This window comes from Nerophis ophidion, linkage group LG12, assembly GCF_033978795.1.
Source record: "Nerophis ophidion isolate RoL-2023_Sa linkage group LG12, RoL_Noph_v1.0, whole genome shotgun sequence".
In the NCBI taxonomy this organism is placed as follows: Eukaryota; Metazoa; Chordata; class Actinopteri; order Syngnathiformes; family Syngnathidae; genus Nerophis; species Nerophis ophidion.
In genome coordinates, this window is record NC_084622.1 from 3,734,224 (window position 1) to 3,744,223 (window position 10,000).

Genomic DNA, 10,000 nt, shown 5'->3' on the forward strand with positions numbered 1-10,000 from the left:
TTGGCTTTCATGGCTCTCTCAGCAAAAAAGGTTCCCGACCCCTGATATATATATATATATATATATATATATATATATATATATATATATATATATATATATATATATATATTACCACTTTTTATATTTTCCTTTGTTTTGTTTTTTATTGTAGCAACATGGTGGTTAATGTTTTTGGAGACTTGTGTATGTGTGTGCATGTTATATATATATATATATATATATATATATATATATATATATATATATTCCCCCAAAAATGCGACTTATACTCCAGTGCGACTTACCGTTTTTTTCGTAGTATAAATCGTTCCGGAGTATAAGTTGCACCTGCCGAAAATGCATAATAAAGACGGAAAAAAACATATATAAGTCGCACTGGAGTACAAGTCGCATTTTTTGGGGAAATTTTTTGATAAATCCAACACCAAGAATAGACATTTGAAAGGCAATTTAAAATAAATAAAGAATAGTGAACAACAGGCTGAATAAGTGTACGTTATATGAGGCATAAATAACCAACTGAGAAGGTTAACGTAACATATTATGGTAAGAGTCATTTAAATAACTATAACATATAGAACATGCTATACCTTTACCAAACTATCTGTTACTCCTAATCGCTAAATCCCATGAAATCGTATACGTCTAGTCACTTACGTAAATGAGCTAAATAATATTATTTAATATTTTATGGTAATGTGTTAATTTCTCACATAAGTCACTCTTGAGTATAAGTCACACCCCCGGCCAAACTATGGAAAAAAACTGCGACTTATAGGTATATAAGTTTTATTCTTTCTTTTTTATGCATTTTCGGCAGGTGCGACTGATACTCCGAAAAATACGCTAATCATTTCTTATTTCAAGCATGAAAAAAAAAAAACATGACTTTGACACAATTGTGTCTCATAATTAAAACGGATCAGAGCCAAATGAACTTTGCTGTTTTATTTTAAGTTAAAATAATGGCTCCAATGACGTTAGGATGAGACAATCAGAGATTACAAAGAGAAACATAGCCAGGGCTTGTAATCTCGCCAGAAAGATGTCCAGGCATCGAGTAATTGTCTCTGGCCCCCTGCCTGGGAGAGGCAATGATGAGAGATATAGCAGATTAGTCTCTCTTAACAAGTGGCTGGATAGCTTCTGCAGACAACAGGGATTTACGTTTATTGATAATTGGCCCTCTTTCTGGGGCAAACCTGGCTTGCTGAGGAGAGACGGCCTTCACCCTAACCAGGAAGGCGCTATCCTCTTGTCTCGGAACATAGACTTCGCATTGAGCCACATTTGACTAACTGCACTAGAGCAAGCCCGGTCACAGGCAAGTACAGAGCCTGCTAGCCTGGGTATGGAGTCAGTTAAGATAGAACTAGCCAGCGCCAGGCTGGACGATCCCTGTACACATAGCAATTTTCGTAGAATAATACACAACTCACAAAATGTTTTTTCTACTGTGTCTATGACTACGTCAGAGTTAGACATTTGTTCTACTGAGGTGGCAAATTTTAATGCGTTCAGTTTATCGCAGCGCCAAGTAGACAATCTGAAAATTCCCGTCATATCAATTCCTAGATATGGTCGTAATTATTTTAAGTACACCGCGCATAATAAACGCAAAATTATTAATATTGCTACTACGGATAATTTTATCAACAACTCCTTAAAACAGCCCACTACCTATAATATGGGCTTTCTAAACATCAGATCTTTGTCTCCCAAAACGTTATTAGTCAATGAGGTCATTAGAGACAACAACCTTAACGTCATCGGTCTTAGCGAAACCTGGCTTAAACCAGACGACTTTTTTGCGATAAATGAGGCATCCCCTCCTAACTATACGAATGCGCATATTGCCCGTCACCTCAAAAGGGGAGGGGGTGTCGCACTAATATACAATGAAAACTTAAATAATAAATATAAATCGTTTGAGGTGCTTTCTATGAAGTCTGCCACACCTCAGCCTCTGTGCCTGGCTGTTATCTACCGCCCCCCAGGGCCCTATTCGGACTTTATTAGTGAATTCTCAGAGTTTGTTGCTGATCTAGTGACGCACGCCGATAATATAATTATAATGGGGGACTTTAATATCCATATGAATACCCCATTGGACCCACCGTGCGTGGCGCTCCAGACTATAATTGATAGCTGTGGTCTTACACAAATAATAAATGAACCGACGCATCGCAGCGGTAATACGATAGACCTAGTGCTTGTCAGAGGTATCACCGTTTCCAAAGTTACGATACTCCCGTATACTAAAGTATTGTCCGATCATTACCTTATAAAATTCGAAGTTCAGACGCATGTTCGTCAAACTAATAATAATAATAACTGCTATAGCAGCCGCAACATTAATGCTGCCACAACGACGACTCTTGCGGACCTACTGCCCTCGGTAATGGCACCGTTCCCAAAGTATATGGGCTCTATTGATAACCTCACTAACAACTTTAACAACGCCCTGCGCGAAACCATTGATAGTATAGCACCGCTGAAGTTAAAAAAGGCTCCAAAAAGGCGCACGCCATGGTTTACTGAAGAAACTAGAGCTCAGAAATTATTATGTAGAAAGCTGGAACGCAAATAGCGCACGACTAAACTTGAGGTGCACCATCAAGCATGGAGTGATAGTTTAATAACTTATAAACGCATGCTTACCTTAGCTAAAACTAATTATTACTCAAATCTCATCCGCATTAATAAAAACGATCCAAAATTTTTGTTTAGTACAGTAGCATTGCTAACCCAACAAGGGACACCTTCCAGTAGCTCCACCCATTCGGCAGATGACTTTATGAAGTTCTTTAATAAGAAAATTGAACTTATTAGAAAGGAGATTAAAGACAATGCGTCCCAGCTACAACTGGGTTATAGTAACACAGATACGATTGTATATACGGCGGATACTGCAAATATCCAAAATAGTTTCTCTCGTTTTGAAGAAATAACATTAGAAGGATTGTTACAACGTGTAAATGGAATAAAACAAACAACATGTTTACTTGACCCACTTCCTGGGAAACTTATTAAGGAGCTTTTTGTATTATTAGGTCCATCAGTGCTAAATATTATAAACTTATCACTTTCCTCGGGCACTGTTCCCCTTGCATTCAAAAAAGCGGTTATTCATCCTCTCCTTAAAAGACCTAACCTCGATCCTGACCTCATGGTAAACTACCGACCGGTGTCTCACCTTCCCTTTATTTCGAAAATCCTCGAAAAAATTGTTGCAGAGCAGCTAAATGAACACTTAGCGTTTAACAATCTATGTGAAACCTTTCAATTCGGTTTCAGGGCAAATCACTCGACTGAGACAGCCCTCGCAAAATTGACTAATGATCTATTGCTAACGATGGACTCTGATGCGTCATCTATGTTGCTGCTCCTCGATCTTAGCGCTGCTTTCGATACCGTCGATCATAATATTTTATTAGAGCGTATCAAAACACGAATTGGTATGTCAGACTCAGCCCTCTCATGGTTTAACTCTTATCTTACTGATAGGATGCAGTGCGTCTCCCATAACAGTGTGACCTCGGACTATGTTAAGGTAACGTGTGGAGTTCCCCAGGGTTCGGTCCTTGGCCCTGTACTCTTCAGCATCTACATGCTGCCGCTGGGTGACGTCATACGCAAATACGGTATTAGCTTTCACTGTTATGCTGATGACACCCAACTCTACATGCCCCTAAAGCTGACCAACACGCCGGACTGTAGTCAGTTGGAAGCGTGTCTTAATGAAATTAAACAATGGATGTCCGCTAACTTTTTGCAACTTAATGCCAAAAAAACGGAAATGCTGATTATCGGTCCTGCTAGACACTGACCTCTATTTAATAATACAACCTTAACATTTGACAACCAAATAATAAAACAAGGTGACTCTGTAAAAAATCTGGGTATTATCTTCGACCCAACTCTCTCCTTTGAGTCACACATTAAAAGCGTTACTAAAACGGCCTTCTTTCATCTCCGTAATATCGCTAAAATTCGCTCCATTTTGTCCACTAAAGACGCCGAGATCATTATCCATGCGTTTGTTACGTCTCGTCTCGATTACTGTAACCTATTATTTTCGGGTCTCCCCATGTCTAGCATTAAAAGATTACAGCTGGTACAAAATGCGGCTGCTAGACTTTTTACAAGAACAAGAAAGTTTGATCATATTACGCCTGTACTGGCTCACCTGCACTGGCTTCCTGCGCACTTAAGATGTGATTTTAAGGTTTTACTACTTACGTATAAAATACTACACGGTCTAGCTCCAGCCTATCTTGCCGATTGTATTGTACCATATGTCCCGGCAAGAAATCTGCGTTCAAAAGACTCCGGCTTATTAGTGATTCCTAGAGCCCAAAAAATGTCTGCGGGCTATAGAGCGTTTTCCGTTCGGGCTCCAGTACTCTGGAATGCCCTCCCGGTAACAGTTCGAGATGCTACCTCAGTAGAAGCATTTAAGTCTCACCTTAAAACTCATCTGTATACTCTAGCCTTTAAATAGACCTCCTTTTTAGACCAGTTGATCTGCCGCTTCTTTTCTTTCTCCTATGTCCCCCCCTCCCTTGTGGAGGGGGTCCGGTCCGATGACCATGGATGAAGTACTGGCTGTCCAGAGTCGAGACCCAGGATGGACCGCTCGTCGGGACCCAGGATGGACCGCTCGCCTGTATTGGTTGGGGACATCTCTACGCTGCTGATCTGCTTGAGATGGTTTCCTGTGGACGGGACTCTCGCTGCTGTCTTGGATCCGCTTGAACTGAACTCTCGCGGCTGTGTTGGAGCCACTATGGATTGAACTTTCACAGTATCATGTTAGACCCGCTCGACATCCATTGCTTTCGGTCCCCTAGAGAGGGGGGGTTGCCCACATCTGAGGTCCTCTCCAAGGTTTCTCATAGTCAGCATTGTCACTGGCGTCCCACTGGATGTGAATTCTCTCTGCCCACTGGGTATGAGTATTCCTTGCCCTTTTGTGGGTTCTTCCGAGGATGTTGTAGTCGTAATGATTTGTGCAGTCCTTTGAGACATTTGTGATTTGGGGCTATATAAATAAACATTGATTGATTGATGACAAGAGAAAATACATACTCATACAGTAGTACAGTTGGCACAGTACAGTAAACTGACAGTTAATACTTAAACATTTTACATGTGACATTTCAAACATTTTTGAACAGAAATAGTTCATGCACATTCAGATAAATTCTGCAAAATGACAATTAAAAAAATTTGCCTAGGGGCCGGGCTGTGTGTATGCGCACTAATTGACTGAAAGAGCACACACTTGGCACGATTATGTCATGTTATTGATTAAAAAATGCCTTTTTAGACCATATGATTTGCCTGAGCGGATAGGAGACCCCGAGAGTAACAAGCGGTTGCCTTGTTGCCTTTCCATTAAAAAAAACAAACTAGTTTTTAGTATAGGTTTGCTGGTTTCAAGAAACCTAATGCCGAGCGCATATCATTATGTCAAAGATAATAGCACTAGCATTTACTTCATTTAAGAACATTTTTCAACATATTGAGCAAAAAGGTCTCATGTTTTTTTTTTCCTACCTAGAAAAGTACACCTGTTATTAGTGAGAATATACTTATTTTAAAGCAGGGGTTTCAGACACACGGCCCGCGGGCCAATAGCGGCCCGCGAGACGTTATTTTGCGGCTCCAACCTTAAACGGGAACATTATCACAATTTCAAAAGGGTTTAACCCTTCTGAAATTGCAATAATGTTCCAATAAAAATCAGTTGCAAGTGGCGACATTAGTTCGGATTTAGACTCGGATTTCAGCGGCTTTAGCGATTCAACAGATTACGCATGTATTGAAACGGATGGTTGGAGTATGGAGGCAGATAGCAAAAACAAAATTGAAAAAGAAACTGAAGCTATTGAGCCATATCACGACAGACAACGGTAACGAGGACGAATTCGGCGATCGCCTTCTAACCAACGATTGCATCTTTTGACAACTGGTGCAACTTGAATCCGTCGATCGGTATGTGTTTGTTTGGCATTAAATGTAGGTGGAGGGAAAGGCTGGATGCAAATATAGCTACAAATGAGGCATAATGATGCAATATGTACATACAGCTAGCCTAAACAGCAGGTTAGCATCGATTAGCTTGCAGTCATGCCGTGTGCAAATATGTCTGATTAGCACATGAGTCAATAACATCAACAAAACTCACCTTTGTGATTTCGTTGACTTTATCGTTGGAAATGCATCTGCTTTGAGTGTCGCAGGATATCCACACATTTGTCGTAGCATTGCTATTGTCGGTAGTGATGCTACGACAGAATAGAACAAACGAGGGACTTTCGCATCTTTTGACAACTGCTGCAACTTGAATCCGTCGATTGGGATGTGTTTGTTTGGCATTAAATGTGGGTGGAGGGAAAGGCTGGATGCAAATATAGCTACAAATGAGGCATATTGATGCAATATGTACATACACCTAGCCTAAACAGCAGGTTAGCATCGATTAGCTTGCAGTCATGCCGTGTGCAAATATGTCTGATTAGCACATGAGTCAATAACATCAACAAAACTCACCTTTGTGATTTCGTTGACTTTATCGTTGGAAATGCATCTGCTTTGAGTGTCGCAGGATATCCACACATCTGTCGTAGCATTGCTATTGTCGGTAGTGATGCTACGACAGAATAGAACAAACGAGGGACGTGCGCATCTTTTGACAACTGCTGCAACTTGAATCCGTCGATTGGGATGTGTTTGTTTGGCATTAAATGTGGGTGGAGGGAAAGGCTGGATGCAAATATAGCTACAAATGAGGCATATTGATGCAAAATGTACATACAGCTAGCCTAAACAGCATGTTAGCATCGATTAGCATGCCGTGACCATTGATATGTCTGATTAGCACACTCCACGTAAGTCAACTTGAATCCATCCCAGATCGTGTTGTTACACCCTCCGACAACACACCGACGAGGCATGATGTCTCCAAGATACGGAAAACAGCCGAAAAAACGGAAAATAACAGAGCTGATTTGACTTGGTGCGTGTAATGTGTTTGAGAAAATGGCGGATTGCTTCCTGTTGTGACGTCACGGGTGAAAGGTCATTGCTCCGACAGCAAATAATTAAAGGCGTTTCAATCGCCAAATTCACCCTTTTAGAGTTCGGAAATCGGTTTTAAACAAACATATGGTCTTTTTTTTGCAACATCAAGGTGATGCTTACATAGGTCTGGTGATAATGTTCGCCTTTAATATGAAAGTTTAATGTTAGTGCGGCCTGCAACTTGACAGCGTTGTGTTATTTGGGTCAAAAATGGCTCTTTCAACGTTCTGGGTTGCCTACCCCTGCGTTAGTGGAAAAGCGGCGAATGAATGAAAGCGACAGAGACGTTGCTATGGAGACGAGGGTTTTCTTACATGCCTGGCTGCAGTCACACCGTGACACCTGTCCGTCAGTAATAACAGTCCCCAATAACCTGGACCAATTCAAACAGTTGTTTTGTTTATTGTTTAATTTGCATTGCCTCACACGATGAACACTACATTTATTTCTCTATAACACTCCGGGAGCTGTCACTTTTTTGCGCTCGCTATCCTGGTACTTTCCCGGCTATTATCCGCCGACTGCCGTGTTGCTGTGGGGAAGAAAAGCGGGACGACACACATTGCGGAAATAACATTAATTCTCCGTGCGTCGGCTGATTACAAATATATTCCACAACCCCAAACGTGTCTTTTTCAAAGCCTGCAGTGAAGAGAAAGGATAGTGATGTGCAAAGACAATTCCAGGAAAAGTGGGAGATGCAATATTTCTTTGTTGAGCACAGGGGCTCCCCGACGTGTCTTATTTAGCACAGAGAACGTTGCGGTGCACAAGGGATACAATTTGAAACGTCATTATACAACTAGACATGCTGAGGAGTATGCAATATTTAAAAATATATATATTTTCTTGCGGCCCAGCCTCACCCAGACTCTGCATCCAGTGGCCCTCAGGTAAATTGTGTTTGAGACCCCTGATTTAGAACCTGTGGCTCTTTTGATGACCACATCTGGCTCTTAGATAAACCTTAGCTGACATTGCTTAACACGATAAGTAATTAATAATTTCGCTGGTAATCAGTCTTAAAAATAACCTTCAAAATATAAAACATTTTCGTGCATTTTAATCCATCTGCCGCACCTGTTCAAGAACTCACATTAATGGTCAAAACTATTTTATTTATAATCGGTTAGTTTCAGAATAACAATGTTATTAAAAAGAATAACAGATGCAGGCATTTAGTTGTTGTAATCAGGGAAAGTCCAAATGAAAGTGCAGGTACTTTCCTGGCCCGCCTGCAGTCCAGACCTGTCTCCCATGGAAAATGTGTGGCGCAATATGAAGCGTAAAATCCGACAGCGGAGACCCCGGACTGTTTAACGACTGAAGCTCTACATCAGGGGTGCCCACACTTTTTCTGCAGGCGAGCTACTTTTCAATTGACCAACTCGAGGGGATCTACCTCATTTATATATATCATTTATATTTATTTATTTATGAAAGAGACATTTTTGTAAACAAGTTAAATGTGTTTAATGATAATACAAGCATGTGTAACACATATAGATGTCTTTCTTTCACAAAGACAAGAATGTAAGTTGGTGTATTACCTGATTCTGATGACTTGCATTGATTGGAATCAGACAGTAATGATGATAACGCCGGTTTTTGGCATCTAATTCATCCAGCTTCCATACACTTTACAAGAAAAACATTGGCGGCAAATTCCGTAGCTTGCTTGATTGACATTCACGGGACCCGAGGGTCTTGTGAGATGACGCTGGCGTCCCTCAGAAAGCGATCCCTCAGAAAGCTGGCGTGCACATCACTTGTGCACGCCAGCTTTCCGAGACTCTTATTTTGTTAGCGCAGGCAGCATGAAGCAGGGCTTTTATTGTGAAGATAGGAAATGTGCAGTCGGCCTTTAGAGTTTTGACGGAAGGTACGGCGCGAGAGTCTGTTGAAATAAAAAGTGTTTCTCGCCTTCCTCTCGGTCATATTTTCATAATAATGATCTTGCAGCAGCCAGCGTCATCTCACAAGACCCTCCGGTACCGTGAATGTCATTTAAGTGACGTCTTGGTGAAGATTGATGATCACTAATTTTTAGGTCTATTTTTTTTAAAAGCCTGGCTGGAGATCCACTGACACACCCGCCGCGGTCGACTGGTAGCTCGCGATCGACGTAATGGGCACCCCTGCTCTACATAAAACAAGAATGGGAAATAATTCCACTTTTAAAGCTTCAACAATTAGTCTTCGCAGTTCCCAAACGTTAATTGAGTGTTGTTAAAACAAAAGGTGATGTAACACAGTGGTGAACATGCCCTTTCCCAACTACTTTGGCACGTGTTGCAGCCATGAAATTGTTTTATTATTTGCAAAAACAGGGAAATTGAGTTTGAGACCCCTGTTTTAAAGGTATTTTTGTGTTCATTGAAGTTAGCTAATTTTTCTTATTTTGGAAAGTCTTGACAAGCCAAATTTTCTTGTTCTATAGGCAGATCATTTTGCTTAGTCCAAATGTTTGTATTTTTTTTTCTTGTTTTTGAACACTGACTTTTTGCAGTGTGTGTGTGTGTGTGTGTGTGTGTGTGTGTGTGTGTGTGTGTGTGTGTGTGTGTGTGTGTGCAGGACTGGGAGTTCCCTCACTTTGTGGGTGACCTGGACTTGAATCTGCCGGGAATGTCCACCGCACATATGCAGTTGCAGCTTCCTCGTTGGACGAAAATATTTAAAGAGGAGTATCGAATTCACATCACCGGTGCGTGCATCATCTACCTCCAGTTGTTATTTTTCGTTCTGTGGGCAGGGGTGCTATAAAATAGCCAAAAGACCTAACACAGCCAACTTCCTGTTTTGATTAATCACGATACAGTAAATGCTCCAAAATAAAAATGTCAATTTTTTTCCACAGTTATTAATCATATTACCGTAAATATAAAATGAGGAAGAAGTCTGGCGTTCC

At 40.9% G+C, this 10,000-nt stretch overlaps 1 pseudogene; it reads left to right on the forward strand.

Moving 5' to 3' along the window:
- The window catches only part of LOC133563735 (transmembrane protein 117-like), a 146,439-nt pseudogene that overhangs the window by 131,276 nt on the left and 5,163 nt on the right, over nucleotides 1-10,000 (forward strand).